This window comes from Cervus elaphus, chromosome 4 (genome assembly GCF_910594005.1).
Source record: "Cervus elaphus chromosome 4, mCerEla1.1, whole genome shotgun sequence".
Classification (NCBI taxonomy): Eukaryota; Metazoa; Chordata; class Mammalia; order Artiodactyla; family Cervidae; genus Cervus; species Cervus elaphus.
Genome location: NC_057818.1, coordinates 8,944,323 through 8,971,887, shown reverse-complemented (window position 1 = coordinate 8,971,887; position 27,565 = coordinate 8,944,323). Strand labels below are relative to the sequence as shown.

General features: G+C 44.2%; 1 long non-coding RNA gene across 2 annotated transcripts in view; it reads left to right on the top strand.

Moving 5' to 3' along the window:
- The window catches only part of LOC122691542, a 144,411-nt gene that overhangs the window by 68,762 nt on the left and 48,084 nt on the right, over nucleotides 1-27,565 (top strand). The window contains exons 1-2 of one of the 2 annotated variants that reach the window (XR_006340436.1): nucleotides 17,132-17,214; nucleotides 22,673-22,782. This is a non-coding gene — a long non-coding RNA (uncharacterized LOC122691542). Of the gene's footprint in view, nucleotides 1-17,131; nucleotides 17,215-22,672; nucleotides 22,783-27,565 lie in introns of those variants that run through there. The other variant, XR_006340437.1, reaches the window with a different exon arrangement.

Here is a 27,565-nt window from a genome sequence, read left to right as displayed (position 1 = left end):
CCACTTAGGAAGATAGTATAGCTTAGCGAACTCTGGTGTGAGAGTGACTGGGTTTAAATCCAGTCACTGATTTGACCTGTACTAGTTGTATGACCTTGGACATGTGAGTTAATCTGTCTTACCTCAGTTTCCTCTTTCTGCACAGTAGGAAGAGAAACACCACCTTCTTGTTTTAGGCTGAAAATTGCCTCCCCGCACCCCCCCCGCCCCCGCAGATATCCGTGCCCAGATTATCCTGGATAATGTGGGTGGGACTTTAATGCTGTTATGAGAGTCGTTATAAGAACCGGGCAGAGGGAAATTTCATAGACACTTTGCAGAGGAGAAGGGAATGTCAAGATAGACAAGAAATAGGAGAGACTTGGATATACTGGCCCTGGAGACTGGAGTGATGTCGCCATCACCAGGGAATGCCGGCAGCCACTAGATGCTGAAACAGGCTAAGAATGGATTCTTCCCTGGAGCCTCCAGAAGGAACCAGAGCTGCTGACTCCTAGATTTTAGTCATTGAGATGTATTTTGGACTTCCAGCATCCAGAGCTGCCAGAGAATACATTTCTATTGTTTAAGAAATTTGAGATGATTTGTTATAGCAGTCACATGAAACTAATACACACCTTCATGGTGTTATCAAGAGGATTAAATATGATAATGCACACAAAACATTTGGTATAGTCCTGGTGTTACATAGTAAATTCTGAACAAGTATGAGCTTTGATTATTGTTTTATCTTGAAGCTGGGAGAAAGATTTGCAGAGGGCAAGGAGAACTGGTTGAGGGGGTCAAAAGGGGTGCGTGGTGTCAGGTCCTGACTGGGTCAAGCTTCTGTTTTTCTCCTTTGGCAAAAGGAGGCCACCAAGTCCTCCCCCGAGTTATGAGGATCAAATGAGTTAATGAACGTGAAACTGCTTTGCACGTCACCCACGTAAATCGTTAAGCTGTGGTTACAAAGAGCGGGACCAAACTGAAGCAACGTGGCAGAGGGCTGCGGAGAGCTTTGTCCCTCCGGCTCTGTGAGGTGAGGTCATCTCTTTCACATCTCTTTTGTTCCTGCCTCTCTGAGCTCATTTGCTGGTTCTCCCCCTAATCCGGGCCCCTTTGGCCCCGAATGGAGCTTCAGATGACAAAGCTCCAACAGTCCCAGCCAGCCGTGAGCCACCCCTGGGGCATATTTCTTCTTGTTACCATTTTTAAGAGGCACAAACAAAAATAAAAATTAAAAAACCCAAATACACTAATCTAAAAAATCATTTGCAGTGCCCGCCATGGAGATTAGGTCGATGGAGTCCAGTTCCACTGAGCTGAAGTTTGAGATGTTTTCAGTCTATTTTTCAGGCCAGAGACCCATGAGACCCAGCGTCGGGTGTCAGCTTAGATGGGAACAAGTCAACCTTTGTCAAATGCTTGAAAGCGGTGAATTCATCTGTAAAGATACCCAGCCTCCCAGGAAATGTGCTGTTTTAGCCTGAGTAGGCAAAGGACAACACATAGGATGAAAGCAAGCCATTTCTGCCCATGATTTGCTTTGCCTTTTACTGGTCCGTCCAGTAAAATCTTCACACTCCCTAAGATGGTCAAAGGTGTGTGTTGTAATGACAGCTCTTTGCTGAAGGACTTGGCAGATTCCTCCAGTTCACTGATTCAAATCTACTCACCTGCCGGAAAAGAAAGGACCCCATTCATATGCATTTATCTTTAACAAATAGGTCATGAAAACCCACAATGTTCCAGGTACTGGGGGGACGCTACTGACCACAATGCATGTGGGTTATCTGGAGCTTGGAGCTGACTGGGGATGACATTAGCCAAAAAGTGACGTCATATCAACAAACTGCAACAGTGATATGACAGGAGCGTCGAGTACTAAGAGGGTCTCCAATGGAAGTTTCTCCCGGCAGAGAGTTCCCGAGTTCCAATGCAGGAGGCATCCAGGGATCAGTTGATCCAAAAGGAAGGGGAACACGCTAAATGTGGAGAGGATGGTGTATGCAGAGGCCCCAGAGTGGAAAAACAACAACAACAACAACAAAATCATGACATGTAGGAGGAATCAAGTAGAAGCTGGCATGGTGGAAAGCAGAGGAAAGAGTTTGGGGTGAGGCTGAAGGAGTATGAGGGATCAAAGTGGGGTCCTTTTGGCCCTGTAGGGTGCACACTATTTGGGGAAGAAAGATTCACCTCCTGGATCCCAGTCCCCCAGGGATGCATCTGTGTGGCCTTCACTCTGGGTCCCCCAGGTCTGACCAGGTCTACGCTGAACCTGGCAGAGCCAGGGCCGTAAGAGAGAACCCGAGAGGCGGGTGCTCTGTGGCTCTGCCAGCCCAGTGTGAGCCTGGCCCTCGAGCCTGGAGAGCGTTCCTGCCAAACTTGTCCTGGGTCTCCTTCTGGCTTAGTTCACACGTGAGGGTTTTTGCCTCCATTTCCCTGCAAGTTTAGGTCTCTGCTCTGAACTCAGCAAGACTTGCTCTAGCCTTGAACTCCGCCGTCTCTGGTTTGTTCACTCGCTCAACAAATATTTATTGAGTATTTGTGATGTGCCAGGTCCTGGGCTAGGCCCTGGGAGGCAGAGCTGAGTGAAAGAAGGCCTACTTCCTACTCTAGAGAAGCTTGAAGTTTGGAATGGGGGGAAGGGTAATAGCTTGGACCTCCACAGTCAAACATCAACTTGTCCTCTGCCCATTGTCTGAACTTCCCCCGTCACCATTTATGGATTGCCAGCCAGCCACTTTTCCTTATATCACAGGGGCTCAGGCCAGACTCTCGGTCATTCTGAGTGGACTGCACTGATCCTCCCTAATATGGGCCAGAGTCCAGTCCCAGCTCCATCCTCCTGCATCCTGGCTGCGTAGCCCCAGGTCCAGACAGCAAAACCATCTTGCTTTGCTGTGTCTTCAGGTGCCCAGAAGGGCCGTCTTCCTTGTTATTTCCCCATGGGCACAAATCTTCTGAAGGCAGCATAAGTTCCCTCCAACAGCAGCATATTCCCACTTGCCAGTAGTTAATGAACTGTTGTTGGGGATGGTTAATGCCCTGTGAAATCAGTCATTAATTGTGGAAACAACCGATTTCAGAGAGATCGCGGCAATTATGAGCCGTTTATGATGGCAGAGGCATAACACTGCCACGCTGCCCATTCGTCACGAGGGAAAGAGTCTGCAACTTGGCTTTGAAGCTATCTTCTAAGGGAGTGGTCACGCACTGCCCAAGCTCCCTGCAAACCACGCTCTCAAAGCCCTGGCTGCAAAAACCCAGAGCTAGTAACCATGCTCCTCGGGAAACAAACAGATACACCTGCAGAGGGCCGGCTGAAGGAGGCAGCATCGGATAATAGATAAAGCGGCTCGCGGGCTGTGGCCTTTCCTGGCCTGGTGGCTTCTGAACTGCGGTCCCAGAGCTGACGGAGCAGAGAAGGTTTTCCTGGTGGCCTCTGGGCTGGGTTCTGAGGGTGGTGATTCTGAGACATATTCTTCATCAGTTCTGTTTCAGGGGAGCGTTTAAGATAAGCTGACCCCTTTGTTGGTAGTGTGTCTGAAACATGCTCATCATTTGTTCTTTTCATGATGAGTGTCCCCCTCCTGGCAGTCAGAAACCGGTCACAGTAACAGGAACGTTCACAGTCTTTCTCTGAACTGTCCTTGGCAACCTTGCCACGATTTTCAGTTTCCTGCCCTCAAGTCTCCCAGCCGTTTCTGGAGCCCCAGACAGTGTCTGTGTAAACTCCTGAACAAGTTTTTAGAGGCCTCCGCCCCTCTGGGAAGTTGGTACCTGGGGGCGTCTGCCCCTTAGTCACTGGCTCTGCATTCACAGGCACCGGTCCTGCATCAGATACTGTCCCCTGTAGCATCCAGGAGGAACGGCAACCGTGAAAGGTTTGCCCAGCAGAGTAGCAGGGCCATTCATCTATTTGACAAGGTCCAGCTCTATCAAGACTGGGTAAGGATGTGGGTGTGTTCTCAGAGCCAGGGGGTTTATGATACTGAAATATTGGGACTGCCCTGTGTGATCAGCAGCATAGCCTTAGCAAAATGCATTTTGGTATTCCAATAGGGTGGAATCCTTTGCAGCATTTAACATGATTATTAAAATCTGTGCTTATTGACGTAGGAAAAATGCCCATGGTCTATTACTGAGTAGAAAAAAGCAGGCAACCAAATTCACTCGATCCTATTTTACAGAAAATGTGCACACATGTGGGAATGTGGGCATGTGACTGTGATGGTCTTTGTTGATACCCCACAACACGTTGCAGTACTTATTCTGAGAGATTGAAGCTGACTTAGAAATTCCTCCTTGTGCTTTTGGATAGTATCTGAATTTATTGTGACAAGCGTGTCTTGAATTTATAAGAAAAGTAATATATATTTTTTTACATTTATTGAAACCTGCTCTCTTTTATCTATTGTAATAAAATTATGTCTTATCAGGATTTTCTAAAGCTTTTTACATTACTTGTCCTTATTGGCCAAACTAAGACACAATGCTATTAGAAAAATTTGGAAAATAGTACCTCCAAAGAATTTGAAAGATTAAGTTGTAAAAGCTGAAAAATAAATGGTTTGCCTATTATCAGTTGGACAGCATCAGAGAAATAGACTTGGCTGGGAGTGGGCGTTGGGAGATGGGGGCAATGAGGCAAAGATACAGGAGAGTTTGGTAGCAAATAGGCAAATAGAAACAGTGGTTTTGCAATGACGGGGTGGTGCTATGGTGGATGTTAGATGACCTGTAGGGGTCTGTTGTGGCCACAGAAGGGATTCTTGGGCAAACAAACTTGTAAATATGTGACGTGACTGAGATTTGCACTCTGCCTTTAAATTTAGGCTTTTCTTGAACTCGTGTGTAATTCCATATTCAGTCACGCTTTTTCCTGGTAATCTTCTGTCCTGTCTCTAAATGTTGGGCTTCTGCTTGGCCCCCGAGCTAAGAAGTGGTTGTTCACACAGCCAAGGAAATGGTTATGATCCCCTTGCCTTCTTAGATGTGGTCTTTTTCTTGTTAAACATCGTTGCATGCAAACTTCATTTTAAAATACTGCAGCACAATTGGAATTTCAGCCAGTGGTGCTTTTGAATTCCAAAGCAAGAAGTGATTTCTTTAATGAAATTTGATGCAAAGTGAAAAACCTGAAATATGAAATCAATATTGTGAATCCAGGTTTTAGCTAGGTTATAAGGTGGCTGGAAGGAGGAAGCAGAAATTTTTTTCAAACAAGTTAACTAAGTTTATTTTAAAAATTATCTTTGGGGCTTTGTATAAATAACAACAACAACAAACATACATTTGAAAGTGGCTTTGTAATCATGGTCAGTGAAAAATTTCTTAAAAAATTCCACAGCATCATAAGCATCAATCTCATTTTATTAATGGTGGAACAAAAATAGTATTTATTCCACAAATCCTATTTTTTCCTACTAAAAAAAATTTCTGTGACTTGTCCGAAGTTCTCTAGGTTTGGAAAGATAATTCATAAATAAAGCAATAACATGAAATCAATGCAAGACATATTCTGACTGGAAGTGGTGCTAATAAAAATGTAAGATGCAGGTCAAAAATAAAAAACCAGTGAATTCTCCAAATTATCTCTTTGCAGTGTATTCCCAGTGATTAAGACAGTCTGTTCTTTATTATCTACACTAATGCAGCTTTAAAATAACTTCCTTCATTGTTTCATGGATCTATAATTTGTCTCTCTAGCGAGATTTTGGGCTATTGAGGGCAAGGGACCATTTGCTCTGTTTGTCTGATATTCCCTACTCCTGAGTTTTTAGGAGAGTTGGGAATGAGTGAAGTGCTTCACAATCATTTATTCACTGGGAAAGAAAGTACTGGAATCAGAAAATAATAGGTTTCGTTTTTTCACATGACTTGCCAACTCCAGTTGATTGCTAATAGCTTCTTGGAGTCCCAATTAAGAAAGAGTCTGAGGATCAGCGGGCACCATGTAAAGAATATTGTCGTTGATGGAGGTAAAGTCTGTCGGGGGTGTAAGAGCAGTGCGTGTTCAGTGCTCAGTCGCTAAGCCGTGTCGGACTCTTTTGCAATCCCATGGCTTCCCTGTCCATGAGATTTTCCAGGCAAGAAAACTGGAGCGGGTTGCCATTTCCTCCTCCAGGGGATCTTTTGGACCCGAGGATCGAATCCGCATCTCCTGCGCGTCCTGCATTGGCAGGAAGATTCCTTACCACTGCGCCACTTGGGAAACCCCAGCAAGAGCAGTGGTGCCTATGAATGTTCAGTCCCTGTCCCTGAATTAACTGACCCCAGACCCACCACGCTTCGGACTCTGTCAGGTGAGAAAAACACATCTCATTATTTAGGCTGCTTTCAATCAATTTCTCTTACACATTGCTGAAAGCATCATTCCATGTGATACAATCTCCTATTTCCCAAACCCAAAACTTCAGCAGAAACTTTTTTGACTCATAAATTATGATTTCCCCCCACTAAGGAATTGATATGTTTCATTGAAACACCCCATGAGATACAGGGTTGCAAAAGTTCTCACATATTGATTCTCCTACTTTCTAGTCAAGCGACTTCTGCTTAGGTTTTCTTAAAGCTCCAAGTCTCTGTCTTCTAATTTGTAAAAATGGGACAATGCATATCTCACAGAATTATCATGAGAATTAAATAAGACAATTGAAGTATGTGAGCACAGGTAACATAGCCGAGTACCACTCGGCGGGATTTCTTTCTCTCCTGACCTCCCTGAGGAAGTTGAAGCTCAACTACTTTGTAAAAACACCCACTTTACTTCACTGCTGGAGTTCAGTCCCCAGGTCTCTTCACAGCGGGCTCTGGCAGCTCTGATGGGAGGCAGCGGAGGGCTTTCCCTTTGGAATGATGGATTTCTTCATGAAACCACGTGCTGGTTCTGGCATCACATCCCCCAGCTCTAGTGCAGCTGAAAGGCAATCTAATCAGGAAAAGAAATTCAATGCGAACTAATATACAATTTGGAAACCTTCTTTTTTTTTTAACACATTGGAAGATTTTTGCTCTTATTTTATTACTGGGCCTCCTGATAAAAAGAGAGATGAGCTATTCTTCAGCCAAAGAAACCCTTACATTGAAATTAAAGTTTAAACCTTTTCTGTGTTTGCTCTGTCAGACCCATAGGATGGTGTCAGAAGGGACTAAAACTATGTGACAATGTTTTATAGTTTTATTATTATTTTTGGGGGGCAAAAAGGTCCTGTTGACTTTTTCTGTGGTTCTGTAGTCTGGCATTAAAACGTTGTTCTTGAATAAAGAGGAAGTGGCTGAAGCTGTAAGGAGAATGACTTAACATTTAAGAATTGATTCAACAACGCGTGCATTTCGTAATACTGAAGAGAATGGGTTTAAAGTCCGGACGGATTTGGTGTTTGCTCATCCCGCTTAACAGCCACATGACCTTGAACGGTTAGTTCAAGCCTCTGTTTCCAGATCTGTAAAATGGGTATGATGCATGCGCTGTTTAACCATCACTGCATAAAAGCCTACCGGTCGCATCGTTTTTTATTTCTCTGGCATCTGTGTGTCACAGGAACTCATCTGCTCTTGGTTGGGTGGCTCTACTGCTGTAGGTTGGACTCACCCACATGCCGGTGGGTGGCAGGGGGCCAGCTGGGATGACTGCTCCACGAGACCCTCATCCTGCCTAGAAGAGCAGGGCTGCTGAAGCTCACTCCTCTAGAGGTCGTGGCGGGGGCTGGGGTTGTGAGACCAGTCTTGCAAGCCCTCGTCAGTCCTTTGGTCATGCCTGCGGCCATTTCACTGGCAGAAGCAGGTTCCCCAGCCCAGCTCCGCACAGAGTCAAGGGTTTACGCTCCTTCCTCCTCCTCCCCGCCTGCTCTCTTTCCCCCGCCTCCTTCTTTCTCCTCCTTCCACCTCTCCTCTGTCTCCTGCTCTGCCTCCTTCCATCCCCCTCCTTTCCCCTCTCCCCCTCCTCTTCCTCCTGCTGCTCCTCCTTTCTTCCTTCCTCTTCTGTTTCTGGGCAGTTTGAAGTGGGGAACAAGCCATGCTGCCTGAACCTCTCTCCACCCAACACTGTGTAGGTCCCTGATTCATGTTGACTTAACAGAAACCATAAGGCAGTTTGTACCGAGCTCGTCAAGCTGTGTGTGTTCATGCAAGCATATGTGTGCCTGTGTGTGCGCTCATGGGCTTACATGCATGCACACACACACACACACACACACACACACACACACACACGGTTTGAAGATATTGGACTATCTTCACTTATGAATAATAAAAAAAAAATGACCTCAGTCTTGTCAAATGCTTCAGGAGAGAAAAAAAAAATTTCCTCTTTTATGCCATCATTTGCTCAAAGGCAGATCCAGAGTGTTCATTCAAATGTTTCTTCTCCCCTGATTATCTTGTACAAAGCTCTCCATTTGGGAATACTTGCAGGTTTCCTTGTCATTCTCCAGCTCTGGTTTATATAAAAATGGATCATTTGTTGAGGCAAACTTCAAAGCCAGAGAGCGCCCTAAGTTATAAATGGTTCCGTCTTTTAATTCAGGCATAATCCTATTAGAGACACAGCTCTCAGGCCTGGGGAATCCTTTTAGGATTCTTTGATCAAGGGAGCACTTTTGAGTTCCGTGGCTTCAGCCTTCCAAGCCCTAAAAGTAACAGGGAACCCATTTGATATCTGGAAATGTCCATTTCTCTCATTTCTGGTGAAAGAAGTATATTCTCCAGTGAACCAAGGCCCGGTTTTGAAATCAGGGGAAAATGTGGGAAGCAGGAATAGCATTGTGCCGTATTTCCACAGCGTGCAGGACTAACCTTTGCTGATGTGCCAAACAACTTTAGGTGGCATTAAATTATATCTGAAGGCGTTTGACACCCTGCTCATTCATTGCCCATCTTCAAACGATCTTTCTGATTACATGAGATAGAAGTTTCAGTTTGGGCTTTGTCTTTAGCTTCTTGAAATCTTGTGACACTTCTGTTTCAGAGATCGTCAGCGAGTCTTGACCTGAGACTCCAAGGCTCCACACATCCTGCCATCCTCTGCTTCCGCGCCCCCATCACTCCCCTGTCAGCACTGAGTTTCTCATCCGGCCTCACTCACGCTGCTCCCATCGTGGGGTTGACCTCTTTGCTGTGTGTTAACGCACCAAACACGTTCATTCCCACCTCGGAAACTTAGCACCCTTTGTTCCCTCTGTTCTGGCGTCTCGTCCCCTGTTAATCCATGTGACAGTCCCTCACCTCTGATCTGTGAGCTAGCTTTCCTTGAGGCTAGCTCTGTCCACCCTGTTTCAAGTGGCATCAGTCTCTGGTCTTCTCTGTCTTCCCGCTCTGCTTTGTTTTATTTTCATAGCACTTTTTCATCACCTGTTGTACTTTAGGGTTACTTATTTGTTTATTGTTTGTCTTCCTCAGAATATAAGCCTCATACTTGCAGGAACTTTTGTCACTTTGGTTCACTGCCAAATAAATGGCCAAGACTTAGGACAGTGCCTGTCAAGTAGAGGATGCTCATTGAAATGTTTGTTGAATGTATGAATGAGAGAACTGGGTTTTGAATTGGTGAATGATATTGTCTAGTTAGAGTTCAGTATCACTGCTGCTTGCATTGTAGGTATTTTTACCTGCACTTTCTGTTTAAGGCAAGTGATACCAGCATCTGGGCCCACAATTCCTGGCCCAGAATTCCTTGAAAATTCCACCTTCCAAAGCCTCAATCATCCATCAAGGCTCTGAGTTCATGACAATATTCAACACACTCCTGGGATCACTTACAGTGCAGATGAAATATGTATCTCATTGGGTTCTGAAATGAATATTTTGAGCCCATATATCAATTTATGTTTTTTGCTTTTTCTCCCGAGTTTCTCATATATGAACCACATTTTTCAAGATCCTAGAGAATGAAATTTATCGACAAGAAGTCTGTGTGCTTTTTAAAGGGTGGGGGGGACGGCGAGGATCTTTCCTCAAATGTAACTGAAGAATTCACCAGTGGAATTTAAATTTGAACTACACCCTGAGTGCTATATTGGAAGTAGCACAAGGGGCTTGTCTGAGATCAAGCATGTGAGACATGTCCAGAAACACAGGAAAGTGAAAGTGAAAGTCGCTCAATCGTGTCCAACTCTTTGCAACCCCATGGACTGTCCATGGAATTCTCCATGCCAGAATACTGGAGTGGGTAGCCTATCCCTTCTCCAGGGGATCTTCCTGACCCAGGAATTGAACTGGGGTCTCCTGCATTGCAGGCGGATTCTTTACCAACTGAGCTATCAGGGATGCCCATAGAAACACAGGGGATTTAGTCTAATGAAACACCTGCATCGGAGAAATGAAAAATGGTGGAAAAAAATCTTTAGGGAGGCAAAAAATTTGAGATCTGAGCTTGACAATGATTTGGGGGCAGAAATCTGTGACTCTGAACCAATTCAGGTGGATCTGAACACTCCATCCCCAACTGGGGCAGTGATCCAATTAATTCATTTATGCAACAAATTTATCAAGTTTCTACTATGTTCCAAGCACTGTCTAAGTGCTGGCCAACCAGTGATGAATAAATGGATAAGACCTTTTGATCCTGGAGCTTAACATCTAGCAGATGAAATGACACATAAGCCAACACACCCAAATATTATTTTGGTTACAACAGCGGGTCAGAGGCCCTGACTTAGGTTAGGGGTGAGGACACCAAGGATGCGAGCTGAAGGTCTGACAAGGCCCCCTTGTGATGCCTAACCTCTGCTCTCTCCTTTCTTCACCTGGGAGTCCTTCCTGCCCTTCTCTTCATTTTTTTTTACTCTGAGGCCACTGGTCATTAAGCTGGTGATTGCAATCTCTTAAAGAATGAGACATGTACAACCCTAGGGCCCTTCACAAATAAAGGGACTCTGCGTCTCCAGGGATGGGTCCAGGGAATCTGTGTTTTGAAATTATACCCGCAGAGTCCGTGGCTAGCTCAGGTTTGGGAGCTTTGTTTAATCATCCAGGAGAGCTTCTGAGGTCCCCCTACTTCTCCTACCAAATTATTCCCTGAAACAGTTTGGTTTAAATGCCAGCCTCTGCCTTCTCTCTCTCCTTTTTACCATCATTGTTCTGGATCCCAGCCATAGTGGACGGTGTGATTGACTCACCTGTCCAGAGGCTCTATTGACTTTTCCTGAAACCCTAAAGTGACCAGAACCCTCTTCTCTTGCATCTTGTCACAGGTAAAGAAGATACAGTTGTCATTCACGTAACACTCCTGCATGCCAGGCACTGTACAGGTAATATACCTGCCCAGATAATATACCACTTAGCTCTTAGGGGCACCTCAGTTGAATGCTCAACCCACCTACACTGATACACAAGCTGTGGTCATGTCAAAGTCACTTGAAGATCCTCGCAAACGTACGGAGACCCAGCTGCTGCCATGCTTCAAGGACCCTGGCCGTTGTTCTTTAGTAGCTTTCCAGGTGCCTCTGATACACAGATTTGAGTTCCTCTGCACCATGGCAGTGATCCTCACACTTTAGACAGAACACCTCAGAATTGCCTGGGAGAGCTTTCCAATGCCAAGCGAGCTGGTGCTCATGTGATTATAGGATTCAGAATCACATCTCGGGCTTCATTCTCACCTGCGGCTGCCTGCAGTCTGGGAAGGCAGTAAGTTGATTGCTTCTCCTGAGTCTTTGGTGCCGTGCTTTTCAGCCTGCTGTGGGAAATCTGGGGTGCCTGACATCCTGTGAGCAAAATCCTGGGAAGGAGGCCTCTGCCTTTTACTTTGAACACAGTGTTTTTTCTCAAGGTAACTTTTGGGTTGGGTTGTTTTTTGAATCCCAGATTAACATGATTTACTAAAATTTGTTAAGGCCAACGCTCGGTTTTTATCCACGTGGGTTAAGTTTAAGGTAGACTCTGTCTCTGGTGAAGCCTGTTACTCTGTTGCATTCTCCTAAACCTGTTCACACCCAGCCTCTCTTTCATAAGTTCAACAAGATTTGAGGGGTTGATTTTACAAAAGTGGAGATGGAAGCCCAGGAGAGATGGCGTGCCTGCTTAGTGGCTCCTGGTGAATGGATCACGTGGCTGGGGCGATAGCTGAGGACCTGTGGCTCCCAAGTGGTGCTTGAATAGGCGGTCCTGGTCCCTTCATGCTGGGTCCTACCACATCAGTGGTCCCTGATGCCTGGAGCTGAAGGTGTGGATTGGGGCAAATCTCCAAAAACAACTCTTAATAAGGCATTCACAAAGCTTCAGCTTTCACCACAAGCCACAGTGACACTAGCTAGACTTAGGGCTCTAGTGATAAATTGGTAGTAATGAAATCTCAATATCTATCCACGAAGAGAAAAACAAAAAATCCATAATGGGCCATGATGGACCATTAGGTGTTAATGGGAATAATACAAATACCCAACAGAGTACATTACTGAACTGAGCAAGCCTCGCCCAGCCCATCACAATCTGTAATGTCTCAATATTTTAACTATACACATATATATGTTGAGTTGAGAATAACAATAGCTGAGATTAGGGAGTTTGGGCAGTAAGAGTTGAGATAGCGCATCTTCACTGTAACTGAAGGGATGAACTGGGACCTATTATTGCAACTCTCTAAGCTTCTGCTTCTATCTGTAAAATGGGTACAACTATGCTCTCCTACAGGGTTGTTGAGAGGACAAAAAGAGGTCACAAGATCTCATTGTTTTAACTTGCATCTCCCTGACTTCTGGGTGAACTGAGCACCTTTTCTTGTGCGTCTTTCAGAAGTTGTCTGTGAACTGCCTGTTTCTCTGCTTAGTTCAGTCTTTTGAGTTGTTGACCTATATGTTTAGATATTAGTCTTTCTGTCAGATGTGTTGCAAGTATTGCCTTCCCATCTCTTTTTTTTAAACAACTGTGTTGAGATGTAATTTATGCACTACAGATTCAGTCATTACCAGGGCACAATTCACGGATTTTTGTAAATTTACAGAGCTGTGCAACCAGTGCTGCAGTCCATTTTAAGACTTTTTCTACCGACCCAGAAATGTCCGTGTGCTCGTTTCAGTTTACCCATGCGCCCACCCTCCAGCCTGAGGTAACCACCAGTCTGCTTTCTGTGTCAATAAGTTTCCCGTTTTCTGGATGTTTCATAGCAATGGATTCATGCAGTGTGTGACTTTTCCCATCAGGTGTCTTTCACTTGGCATCATGGTTCTAGGTTCATCTATTCTGTAGCATGTGTCAGGACTTCCATTTCTTTTTGTTGTTGCGTAGTATTCCACTGGAGGGATATATCAAGTTTGTGTCCTCTCCAGTCCCTGATCTGCGTGCGTGTGTGTGTGTGTGTACAAACCCAGGAATATAGTGTCTCATACCATGACCACAACTAGATAACCAGAGCCATTGGCCCTCTCTGCCTCCATGATCATCACCTCTTGGGCCTGTTCGTTTCCCTGGTAGGTGTGTGAAGCTGCCACTCCTCACAGTTACCTATCCTGGTAGAACCTCTCCCGACCTAGCTGGAGATGACGGTGATGGTGATGGTGGTATGACGGTGGTGATAATGATGGTAATGCTGGTGGTGATAGAGGTGGTGGTGACTGGGGGTTACAATCCCAAGACAGAATGCCACAGAGTCCCACTGTTCTTACTTAAAGTCCAGCAGCTTTATAAGCATAAACACTTTTCAGATTGTTGTTTAACTTTGGTGATTTCCAGGGTATTGAAAGGGTAATTTCTGTCAATTTTTTTCCGGCTTTAGAGTTGCTTTGGGGGAACTGATTGGCCAGTCTCCTTAGCTGGCCATAGCTGGAAGGCTCACCTTGCTTCCCAGTCTCTTGGTTGTCTTTTAACTGAGTTGTGAGTTCTATTGTCATATAATGATTTCAGTTTTTTTTTTTTAATAATACAGTTGTTCCCCATGTATCCTCCCTTCTATTTCAACACTTATCATTACACTGCCATTTTTGTTTCTACTAACCCCTTCTCTTTTTTCTTTATTAATTAATTTATTTTTAATTGAAGGATAATCACAATATTGTGTTGGTTTCTGCCAAACATCAATGCGGCTCAACCATAGGAATATATATGTCCCCTCCCTCTGAAGCCTCCCTCCCACCTCCCCTCTAGGTTGTCACCGAGCCTGGGTTTGAGTTCCCTGAGTTGTATAGCACATTCCCGCTGGCTATCTATTTAACATGTGGTAGTGTATATGTTTCCATGCTACTCTCTCCGTTCTTCCCACCGTGTCCTTCCTACTCCCCCCATGTTCATGAGTCTGTTCTCTGTGTCTGCATCTCCACTGCTGCCCTGCACACAGGTACACCAGCACCATCTTTCTAAATTCCATATATTTGTGTTAATATACGATACTTGTTTTTCTCTTTCTAATTTACTTCACTCTGTATAATAGGCTATAGGTTCACCCACCTCATTAGCACTGACTCAAATGCGTTCCTTTTTATGGCTGAGTAATATTCCATTGTGTGTGTGTACCATAGCTTCTTTATCCGTTCATCTGTCAGTGCACATCTAGGTTACTTCCATATCCTGGCTACTGTAAAAAGTGCGGCAATGGGTATTGGGATACATGTCTTCTTCAATTATGGTTTTCTCAGAGTGTGTGCCCAGTAGTGGGACTGTTGGGTCATATGGTGGTTTTATTCCTACTTTTTTTTAGGAATCTCCATACTGTCTTCCATATGGCTGTATCAATTTACACTCCCACCAACAGTGCAAGAGGGTTCCCTTTTCCCAGCACCCTCTCCAGCGTTTCCTGTTTGTGGGTTTTGTGATGAGGGCCCTTTTGACCAGTGTGACGTGACATCTCATTCAGTTTTGTGTGGACATGCCTGTCAGTATTTCTGTTTTGGCGTCTGTGTTTTTTGGTTTGTTTAGGGAGACTTTCTCCATCCTGAGATCATTAACAAATTCTCTTATCCTTTCCTGTAATATTTTTACATCTCTGTGACTCACATTTAAAGGCTGTTGATTCATGTGAATTTGTTTTCTGTAAGACTTGTACCCATGTATATTTATGCCAGAAAAATATCAGAATTTTTAAAAACCATGTCTTAGCTAGTGTTAAAATTTGTGTATATTCTCTCACCATTAAAGTTTATTGTTTCTTAATTAGTTGTTTATCTTGTTTTATGAGTTTACCTTATTTTCCAAATATTTCTTATGAAGTCTTTATATACAGAAGATATTGAGCCCTTGTCTATCATACTGCTGTGACCATTCACCAATATGCTATTTGACTATTAATTAGTTAATTTTTTATAATGTCAATGCAAAATCATTTTAGAAAAATGAGAAAATAAGCATGGCTTCATTAAGACCTTAGTGTTTACTCTTTTCCTGGTTGGTGTATGTTTAACCACATATTTACCCAAAAAGGTCACGTGGCATGTGGTACTTTCTCAATTATTGTATCATAAACCTTTCTCATGGGCACTTCATCCTCAGCATAATTTTAATGTTGAGTTTTTTTTTTAATTTATTTTTTATTGAAGGATGACTGCTTTACAGAATTATGCTGTTTTCTGTCAAACCTCAACATGAATCAGCCATAGGTATACATATATCCCCTCCCTTTTGTAGCCTCAACATAATTCTAATGATTGAAAGGATTCTATTATATGGATATACAGAAATTTAATTCATTTCCTTCGGTTACTCAGTCAGATTCTTTGCATTGTTTGTCTCTTACATATTAACACTCTGAAGAACAAAAGTAGCTAAATTGTTGTGAGTATCCTGGGGGCTTTGTCAGAGAACATACCAATTTCTGAAGTTTCTGATACCTATTAACAAATTGGCGTCTAGAAAAGTTATTTCAGTTACATTCTCACTGGTGATATGTGGGTAGCTTTGCTCCTAGGACAGCAGGAATTATCATTTTAAGAAAATCTCTGCAAATTTGGTAGGTAAAATTTTATCCTTTCAATGTTTTAGAATAGTCATAAATTTATATATTTTGTAATAAGTAAATATGTAAATATGTATTTTATGTATGTATTTATATGCATATATATGCTTTGATTGCAATTATTTAGTTACAAATAAGGTTAGACATTTTTCAGTTTAGCAATCACATTTCTTTTGTTAGTGGCCTCATCATGTCACTTATCCAGTTTTTTAAATGAGTATTGATCTTTTTCTTAATTACGATCTTTACATATAATTTCATTTCACAATATGAGACTACAGTATTTTGTAGGGTGCCATTCTTAGACTATGTAGTTACTATAATTCCATATCAATAGTATAATTTAAGTAGATTGGTACCATTTTACCTTCTCTAATTATTCTCTCCCCGGCTACGGTAGATTGATTACACAAATCAATCAGAAAGTCCCCAATTCTCTAGCCTTTCTGCTGTCTGTGCCCTTTGCAATCTGACTTTGCAACTCCTCCAAAGATGGAGCTTTGAGTCCATGATACCTCGAAGACCTGCTTTGGCCAACAGAATGGGGTGAAGGTGATGAAATCCCCTGCCGTGTGAGGTTTCGCATGCTCATGCTCTCTCTCTTGGAATTCTGCCGCTGTCACGTGAACAAGCTAGCCTGCTGGGTTATGGGAGACGTGTGGCTGTGTCATTCTATTGCCTTGGCAGACGACAGACCAGCTGCCAGACTGGTGAATGAGGTTTTCCCTGACCACGGGACCCCGCTGTGCTGTGCTGTGCGTAATCGCTCAGTCGTGTCCGACTCTTTGTGACCCCCTGGACTGTAGCCCGCCAGGCTCCTCTGCCCATGGGGATTCTCCAGGCAAGAATCCTGGAGTGGGTTGCCATGCCCTCCTCCAGGGCATCTTCCCGACCCAGGGATCGAACGGAGGTCTCCTGCACTGCGGGCGCATCCTTTACCTGGGAAGCCCCCAGACCCTGCTAGCCAATCACAGATGCTTGAGAAAGTCAGGCTGAGATCACTTAGGCAGAGTCCAGATCAACAGCACCATCCAGCCATCCCCGGATGTGTCAGTAGGAATACACAGTGGTGTTTTGAACCACAAGTGTTGGGGTCATTTGTTGTATAGTAACTGATATATTTCTTTTTAAGAAAGTGAGATGGTGCAAAATATGGAATTTCTTTTATCCTGCAGAAAAAGAAAGAAAAGAAAGTGAAGTCGCTCAGTCGTGTCCGACTCTTTGCGACCCCATGGACTGTAACCTACCAGGCTCGTCCATCCATGGAATTTTCCAGGCAAGACTACTGGAGTGGGTTGCCATTTATTCTGCAGATGATTGTTGTTTTCTATGTATTATATCTTTCAATGGTTAGTTAATTTTATTTGTACCTTATAAGGATATGGAGGTTTTCAATGTTAACTGCCAGTCATTTTATACAACATGCTAACATTTGAGTTCTTCATTTTGGTTTATCTCTTGTTCTATTGTCCTGCCTACTGATGAGTCAAGGTTCAGTACCATCTTAAAATGTCTCTGATATAGTCACCATTTATCCTTGAAAGAAAAAGTAACTTTTCTTGATATTTATTCTTTAAAAAGTCACCATTTATTCTTACTTGTTCATAATTTGTACCAGGTAGGAGAAAGATATTTTCTGTTGGTTTGTTTCATAGCTCCATGATGATATGAACTGTTTTTATGTTGGTTAAAATACTTACAACAACTTCAGTACAGTCATGATTTTTCTGTTTGATGAGTAAACTAAAACAAAAAAACACAAAGAGCAAATAAAAATTCACCATTGCAAAAAATTAACTGTCTAGAATTTTGACATTATATAACAAAAAAACAACTGAAGTTTAAGTAAAATTGTACATCAGTGTTTCAAATAAAAAATCTCACTCAGTTTTTTAGTGATAAAAACATACTTCTAACAAAAAGGAACTTTTACCCTGCACTGGCTAATATTCATATTCTAGATATTTTAAGGCATCTGATTTTCCCCCAGTTTTTACCTTCATCTATATTTTAGGGTATAATTGTTTGTATAGTATATCATATTCTCACAGATTTGTATCAATAATCAGAATTTTATAATCTCTCAAGGTTCTCTGTCATCTGTCTTAAATTTGATTTTAATTAAGGCTGAATGAAAAATATGACGTTTGTAGTTTTACCTTTTCCTAATATTTTAGGAATTTTCTCCCCTAAAATCATAAGTAAATGTTAAAATTTATGTATTATTATTTATCTAATAATATTACTTAATTATCTTCATATGCCCATGTTTGGCTGGGTATAATATTCTCAAAACACTGTTAGGATGGACATTTTTCAGGTTTTCTTCCAGCATGTAGTGTTGGAAGGCCATGTGATTCCTCTCCTTGAGACCTCTTAATAATCTTCTGTCCTTAAATTTAAAAGACAAACCAAACAAATGACAGTAGAACAGGTTTTGTCTAGGTGTTGGTTCCTCCATGTTGATTTTACCTGCCTTTTCACTTACAGAATAAGTTATTCAGTTTTATTGTGGCTTTGCATTTTACTTTTGTTTCCTTTGTTTTGGTATCCTGCAATATGGATTATCCAACTGTTGGAATTGGAGCTTTGCCATTTATTTGTTTTTCTTACCTATTACCTTCCCTCTCAACTTCTATTCAGTCTTTTACTTGCTCTTCTGTGAAAAGTGCACCAACCTTGTTCTGCACTTTTTTTTTTTCCAATGTAAATTTAGTCTTCATGATTATTAATGCTATTTTCTTTTAAATTCAGTTGTGGGGTTGTTTTGTTTTTCTTTGCACATGTCAGGAACCATTACATCTCTCTCTATTGTCTTATCTACATGTCTTATGTCAGTCCCCCACCCCAGAAGCAGATCCAACAACTGCTTAGAGAAGCCAATAAGCAATGAGATATGAGTGGCTGACACACTGGGTAACTAAAACCAAATCCCAGGTAGAAACACTTGGAAATGGTATAAAACACATATTCCAAACGATCCCAAAGTGTGAGCAGTCTGGAGTGTTTATACTCCATATCTGTCAGGCAGTGCCTGGGGCCATCTGCAGGGGCTGGTGAATTTCCTAGGAACTGCCAGCTCACCATGTCCTGGGCATGTAGGGGTCCTGCAACTTGAAGAGATTACTCCAAAATCATTCAGGTGCTGGCCCTTCTAAAAGAAGTTAGTATGCAGAGAAATTGTAGGACGGTTTGAGGGACTGGGGAAAGAGTGTAATTTTTGGCTACATCAGGTGGAAAGTCCACAAAACTAGATGCTGCCCTGAAAAAGCTTTGATAACCAGAATGTGTTCTTCCCTTGTGGCTCAGCTGGTAAAGAATCTGCCTGCAGTGTCGAAGACCTGGATTCCATCCCTGGATTGGGAAGATCCCCTGGAGAAAAGAATGGCTACCCACTCCAGTATTATGGCCTGGAGAATTCCATGGACTCTATAGTTAGTTCCTCGGGTTGCAAGGAGTCAGACACGACTGCACGACTTTCACTCACTCGCTTGCACTTTGAAGCCTGGATTTAAATTCAGTTCACTTCAGCTGCTTCTTGGCTGTGTCTAACATCTCTAAGACTTCCATCTCCCTATGTGTAAAGTATGTATCGTCACAGGGTAGCTTTGAGGATCAAATACTTCAGAGCCAGGTCTCTAACTGAGCACTTACTGTGTATGTTTTCATTTTAAAAATTCAGCCTGGACTTTACCTTTGAGTGCAGTTTTGACCATATGTCTTAGTTTTGTGATGTAATTAGTATTCTTCTGTGTGTGATGTTCTAAATAATGTGTGTTGTGTGTGTGCATGCTCCTTATCCTACCTGAGGCCATTTTAAAGAGCTGCCCCGTTGCCAGATTCAAAACATACAAACGGAAAATGGAAACAGCCAGTTGCTGCTGTTCAGTTGCTCTCTGTGACCCCATGAACTGCAGCCCACCATGTTCCTCTGCTCATGGGATTTCCCAGGCAAAGATGCTGGAGCGGGTTGCCATTTCCTCCACCAAGGGATCTTCCTGACTCGGGAGCTGAACCCACGTCTCCTACATTGGCAGGCAGATTCTTTACCGCTGAGCCACCAAGGAGGCCCAAGACAGCCAGGCTTTGCCCTTATTTTGTGTTTTGATATTTGAAGTGCTTTCTTCTGAAATGTAAATCTTTTTCTGTCCCAGAGTAGTCCTGTGAGGTTCCATGGATGAAGATTTGCGCTCAAAGAGCTTAGGCAGTTTATCCAAGGTCACACAGGAACAAGTGACCAGAATCAGAACGGGCACCCAGCTTCCTCTGACTTCTGTCCCAGTGATTTTCCAATAGCCTCACACTCCTTTTGTGTGGTGGCCTCCGAAGATGTCCACGTCCTAATCCCCTGACTGCCTGATGGCTATTTTGTATGGCAAAAGGGACTTCACAGATTGAAAAAGGCTCTTGGCTGCAGGGCTTCTCCTGGATTATATGTGTGGGCCCAGTGGAATCCTAAGAGTCGTCGTGAGGGGCGTGCAGCGTCAGAGGAGGAAGGGTGATGAGGGAGGCAGGTGTGGGGTGCTGAGTGAGAGGTCGGGGCGGGGCTGGATGGGCAGAGAGAGAACGGGGCTGAGAAACAGAAGGAAGCCAGGCCGCTGGCATGGAAATGGTCAGAACGGTCCTGAGCCGAGGGTGGCAAGCAGCCTCCAGAACCTGAAAAGGAAGGAAAATGCTTCTCACTGGAGTCTCCGAAGGAACACAGCTCTGCCGCCACTTGGCTTCAGCCCGGTCAGAGCCCTTCTGGACTTTCGACCTCCAGAATTGTAAGATAATGTATTTATGCTGTTTTACACCATTAAGTTTGTAGTGATTTGTTACAACAGCCACAGGAAACTGATACTTTGTAATGGTAACAGGTTTGGACACCTCTATGTGTGCTGTAGGCATTTAGAAATTGTTTATTCATTTTTCCTGCAGGGAATAGTACTAGAAAGGCCAGGCAGGGATGAAGGCTGGCTCCTGCTGGCAAAGGCCTCAGAGACCTGGAGCAGCAACATGGACAGTTGGAAGCCCCTGATGGTGGGTTACACTAGAGGCAGACTTAGGGCACCTCCAGGTGGAGAGCCCAGAGTCAAGAGCCTCTTGATGAAAGTGAAAGAGGAGAGTGAAAGAGTTGTCTTAAAACTCAACCTTCAGAAAACTAAGATCATGGCATCCAACCCCATCTCTTCATGGCAGATAGATGGGGAAACTATGGAAACAGTGAGAGACTTTATTTTCTTGGGCTCCAAAATCACTGTAATGGTGACTACAGCCATGAAATTAAAAGATGCTTGCTCCTTGGAGGAAAAGCTATGACCAACCTAGACAGCATATTAAAAAGCAGAGACATTACTTTGTCAACAAAGGTCCATCTAGTCAAAGCAATGGTTTTTCCAGTAGTCATATATGGATGTGAGATTTGGACTATAAAGGAAGCCGAGCCCCGAAGAATTGATGCTTTTGAACTGTGGTGTTGGAGAAGACTCTTGAGAGTCCCTTGGACTGCAAGGAGATCCAACCAGTCCATCCTAAAGGAGATCAGTCCTGGGTGTTCACTGGAAGGACTGATACTGAAGCTGAAACTCCAATTCTTTGGCCACCTGATATGAAGAGTTGACTCATTGGGAAACTCCCTGATGTTGGGCAAGATTGAAGGCAGGAGGAGAAGGAGATGACAGAGGATGAGATGGTTGGATGGCATCACCGACTCGATGGACATGAGTTTGAGTAAACTCCGGGAGTTGGTGATGGACAGGGCCTGGCGTGCTGCAGTCCACGGGGTTGCAAAGAGTGAGACACGACTGAGCAACTGAACTGAACTGAGAGTGGAGAGTGAGGGCTCCGGAGAGGTCAGGGTGCAGTTGGAGCAGAGTCTGAGGAATGCTCCTGTGCTATCTAGGGAGAGATGGGAGAAGACCACCCTGGGAAGCAGGGACAGCATGGCAGAGCCACGGAAGTTAGGGGGTGCACGTGGGTCAGAGGGAGCACAGGAGGCAGCCAGATCCCTGTTTCGTCCGTGCAGGGGAGGATAGCACATGGCTGGCTGGCTCCCCCACCTCCTAAGCTCCCCTGTGCTTCCTGCTATGGGCTGGCCTCTGCGCCTTCCAGCAAGGTGCCTGTGGGCTTCCTTGGGGCTCTGGGTTGGGATCTGGGTCCTCCTCGCAGGAAGAACAGGTCAGCACCCACCAGCAGTCCTTTGGTCACAGAGGCGCCCTCGGACTGCTGATTCATAGATGGAGAGTGTCAATAAAAACAATCAAAGGAGACCAGCAGCCCACAAATAATATCGACTCCAAAACAAGTAAGTGGCGAGGGGCTGGAGAATATTGGAGCGACACGCGCTTGAGTACTTGGAGGAAGTTCTACGGTATAATGTGTTTTCTGTATCAGTAACCCATGCTGATCAAAAGATCGAAACAGCGACGGTTTGGTTTTCTGTGTGGAGGGGAAGACAGCGTTCTCGCCCCCTTTCTGTGCGTCTTGTCTTGGAGACGCGTCTTCTCACCAGAGTTCGGCCCTGCACGTCTGCAGGTTTCCCAGGCGCGCTCTGGACGCCGCACCTGGAGGCCCCACCTGGAGGCCCCCTGCCCGCCGGTACCAGGTCTCAGGTTTGCTTGAGCTCACAGACTCCGTCCTGTGACTGCTTTACGCCAGAGTTCAGATGCCCCTGGCCATAAGATTCACATAGCAAACACATAGATATCCAGCTCACATAAAAAACCTGGACTAGTTTGTTTTGAAGCGTATCATGGAGCAGACTGCTTTCAATATTGGGAAAAGGTGACGGAGATTAGATACTAACTCGGCATGCATTTCTTTTAGCCTCCCTTGCCTGGTTTAAGTAACCGAGTTAACTAGCAGTGGCTTCCAGCTTTCCCCGTGACCTCGTGCTCTGTGGACAGAGCCTGACACCCCAAGGCTGGATGAACCAGGTGAGCTATGCTTAATCTCCCCTCAGTGTTATTTCCCTTCATTATTTATATTTTGTTTATACAGCATGTCCGATGTGCCAGACATTCTTTTAAGCACTGAACAGATATTAATTCATTTGATCTTTGTAATCATCCTATACGGCAAGAACTGTTGTTATCTGAGCTTGAGTGATGAAAAAACTGAGGCACAGAGAAGGTAGTGAATTTCCTTCCCAGGGTCCCAGGGCTCGTAAGTGGCAGGGTAGGATTCAGCCCAGACAGTTTGGTTGAGTTGTCATGCTGCCCCCGTGGGAATGAGAGATTTGGTCCCTCTGGTGTCTTCCTGCTTGCCCACCTCTGCCCTGGGTCAAAAGCCACACTCTCATCGCTTGGGTCTTCTGGCCTCTGCTATAGCAGCTGCATGCGCATCTGAAGTGGTGGGCTCTGTCTGCGTGCCTGGTCTTGGCATTGGCAGCATCCTGACGCCAGGAGTGAGGAGCGGGAAGTGCCCCCCTCTCCTTTCACTTGCCAGGAGCCACCAAGCCCTGAGCCCGCCACCCCGAGTGAGGAGCTCGCACACCCTGGGCCTGCTGCCACCCAGGGACGTGTCCTTTCCTTTATTGGAAACTGACAAGGGGATGCCAACAGACAGAAAGCTTAAAGGTCCTGCTGTGTCCACCCTGATTGCCACCTATACCCACTACAGTCCCAGAGTTTGGGACAGAAGTACCCATGTTCTTTTATCAGCTCCTTTGAAGTCCCATACTTTTTCTGTAGGGCTTAAGGGATGTAGTAATTCCTCGGGGTCATTCTCTTAACACTCCAGACGAGGTAACTGGAACAAAGGTCTGCACGATAGGCCTTTCTTGTTAAAGGCATGGCCCTTGCATTGACTCTGTGCCCTGTACACACTGTGATTTTTTCTAAGTTCAGGATGGCACTTGAGCAATTCCCTTCTGCTGCTTGTTCATTCAGTCACCAGATGTAGATAAACCAGGCTCCGTGCAAAGCACACGGAAACCAGAAAGAAAGCAGCCCCAGTTCTTGCCTCATTGAGCTCATAGTCTCCTGGGGGAAAACAAATAAATGAGCAATTGCACCTGAATAGAGAAATGTTTTGATAGTAGCAAACAAAGTGGGAGAGACAGGTAGGCTACTCGAGGGTGGCCTCTCGGGAGCTGATGCCTGCCCTGGGTCCTGGGATCCCATGGAGGAAAAAGGGAGAAACTGTCCAAGCATAAGGAATAGCATATGCAAAGGCATGAATGGGGAGAAAACACTTCTGAGTGATGCATAATGTGACCGTTGATCATAGGATTAAAACTTATCAATCAAGTAGATGCTCTTAATGTGAGTAGATGATGTTTGGCACTGCAGCAGCCATGTGTGATCATGAGGCCTGAGGATTAGAGCCAACTCCTTTGGGATGTTTTGTAAACTATTAAATACCCTTCGGATCTAAGCAAAGTTTTTTGTTGTTGTTACTTCCACCTTAAAGGATATTAACTGATATAGCTATGATAAGGAGTTTGGCCTTTACCTTATGACAATGCAAAGACATAAAAGCTTTAGCAGCCTGCCTTTACAGATATGTGACATCTGTGATGGATGTGTGTGTGTTCCCAGCATTGCACACTCCAGTTGTGTCCCTGCTTTATCAGTCTAAACAAATAGCAGTTTAAATACAGTGATAGAGGCAGACACATTTCTGTCCCATACCACTTCCCAGAGCAGAAAGCTTTGTGAACAGTTACTCCTCTAACAAGCCACTTTCATGCAGATGTTCACAAGGAGGACACCAACTCTCTTCACACCCGCCCCTTGCTTCTGAAAAACTTTTCAAATTCATCATTATTTATAAAGTTAACACTCATAATGCAAAGGTTTCTCTTTGATGTGGGAGTGTTTTCGAAGCCTCGGTGACCTATATTGCCGACATACTCTGTGCGAGGTGAGGCAGGGACCGGCTGGGGAATTACCCGTGTTTAATGAACACTAAAATTAGAATTTGACTGAAATCCACAGAAATGGCTCGACAGCAAGTTTGAGATGCCCCTGGGGAGCTGTGGGCAGCTCAAATTTACCCACAGGCGTTTTTGAAAATGTTTTTTTTTTTTTTTTGAATCAGCATAGTTGGCTCTTTTGAGCCGAGAATGCTGTTTGCTCTCAAATCTTCTCCCAGCCCCTCCCCCAGCCCCTGACACTGATGCTAAGCACCCAGTGATGCGGTGCGCGGAGCGGGGCAGTGGTCTGTCTGCCCTGTTGCCAGTGGTCACACCCCTCATGGAAAGTTCTAAGAAAAATCGCAGCATCAAAAGCGAGTGTAAAAGAACCCTGGATATCCTCCTGTTCCGTGGACCCTACGAAGGGGGACTTGGGGTCGATTCTGGTATCCTAAAAGAGTTAATAGAAATTCTCCTTTTAATGAGAACTAAAGTCCTGAGAGCTTAGTTTGGTGACCATCACTCCAAACCCAGGAATAATAAAGATGACAAACCACCAAAAAATGAAGTCCTGGTTGGCGATTGGACGAGAGTTGGAGGTGCGGTTTCAGTGCAGCAGCCTCATCTCCCAGGAGGGGGAGCGTCTAGGAGGTGGGGGCAGGACCAGAGTTTGAAACTCAGACATCTTGGTTCCGAAGCCAGCGGGCTCTGTCTGGGGTTGCTCAGCCCACGGCGCACTCTGATGCGGTGCAAACTGCCTGAGAATTCTGGGGGAGTGCTTTTATATGCTTGTGTGATTCTAAAACTTTATTTTCTAAGTTATAAGAACATTTATAAAAATGCTTGTTTGGACAAGCTTTAAAATAGAAGAAGTTAATAATGACTTCCAATTCTCCAGTCTCTCCTCACTAGGAAACTGATAGTAACATTCAGTCTTTGATAGTTGATAGTTTTTGATAGGTCTTTGACAGTTTTTTATATTCTTATATAAATGTACAGATATATAAACTATAGGCATATATGTCTGCCTGTTTTTAATAGGACATTATATTCAGCATTTTGCTTTTTTACTTATAAAGTATCAAAAGAAAGATGACAATTAAAAAAACAACACATCAGAAGTATCTTTCCTCATATATCATCTAATTCTCCTGACTACTATAATATGAATTTATCAAAATTTATTCACCATCCCTTACTGATCCTTTCATTCACTTTTGCAGAATATAAATTCATATATCTTCCTGTCTGTTCTGTCATGAGCACCCTGGGTACTCAACTTGAGAGCAAATAAGAATCACCTGGTGATCTGATTGAAACATTCTGGAGTCCCACTTCCAGCAATTTTGAGTCACCAGGTGTAGGCGGGCCTGGGAATTTGGATTTCTAAAGTTCCCAGGTGTGGTTTGATGCTGCTAACTGCAGACTAGGTTTCAAGTGGCTCTGCCCTTCTTCAAAATCCTCCATCAGCTCAGGGGTGTTGGGGAATTTGTCTCTTTACCAAAGCAGCTCCTGAAATTTCATCTCCCTTTCAGCCTCAAAAACACCCCCCTGTGAGCAGAGGTCCTAGGGCCAATGTCACAAGCTCTGTGGTACCCGCTTCCTGTACCAAGGGTGGCTGCTAACGGCTGCAGGCTCACACTGGAATTAAATTATCATCACACCCCACGTGACATCAGTCATCCACACTCGAACCTCAGACAGCCTGCTCGAATAATGCTAACCTGGGGCCTGTATCCTATTCTTCTAAAAAAGAAAAATTTTATGGCATTACACATCAACCCGAAAGTTTCCCGTTGCTTGCATCATAAGGCTCAGTGAAACACCTGTATATGTAACAAGCTGTCAGTCAGAGTGTGAAATGTTCCTGCCTTCGGTTCTGCACCCTGGCCACCAAATGACCTGGATTGTTATCACTCAGCTGCCTGTCCGCAGTGAGGCCGTGATACCTTTCTCGTCATCACCAGCCTCGTCTGACACACGTGTCCCTTTTGCTGACCCTGAGGAAAATATATTTTAAAGAAAGATAGCTCTTGAAAATATCTACATAGCATTCTGACATTCTTCTGATTTTATTTGCAAGGTCACTCAATTCTTTGTTTTTACATTGTTTTAAAATATGTATTGCACGGTCTATAGGGAATCTAAATATATGTTTCCCTTGATATTGGCAGAAGAGTGTGATGTTGAGAAATAGTTGCCTTCTATGAAGTTCAAATATTAAAAACACAGATATTCTGCTGCTAGAAAAATGTTAACCGAGATGTTATCTTTGGGGCGGGAGGCAGGGGGTGGGTGGAGGAAAATGCATTTTCCCCTAATCCCAGCCAATCAATAGCACCACCAGGAGAACTTTCTTCTTCAAATGATTCATAGGCTCCTCCCGCAGAGATACAGGCTCATCAGGTGTGGGGATCCGGTCCTGAAATAACTGAAATGAGCAGGCTTAAGGATTGCTAGTTTCTGTTACCAACTTTGTCAGCTAGATCGTGAGTCTTTCTACGACAGGTACTCCTGTGTGTCTTTCTGCCTGGAGCGGAGTGGTGTGAAAACTGGATAGCACTGATGCTGGGCACACAGCGGGCCTGCCTCCCTGCTTTTCTAGAAGTGTTTGTGCGCAGCCAGGCAGGCTTTTTGAAGACTGTCCTTGTGCGGCTGCTCTAGGACCACGAGTGTAAGGAATCATGTGAGAGTCTTTGTTGTGAAAGATGTGGGATAATATTTTGTGCAAAACATTCATCCCCCTCCCCTACAGACTCAAGCAGGTTTTGCTGTTTTGCAAAAGTCAGACTTTCTTGAAGCATCTGTGAGCACAGAGTGAAGCCTGATCCTTGTTATAATCCCTATTGTCATCTGGTTCT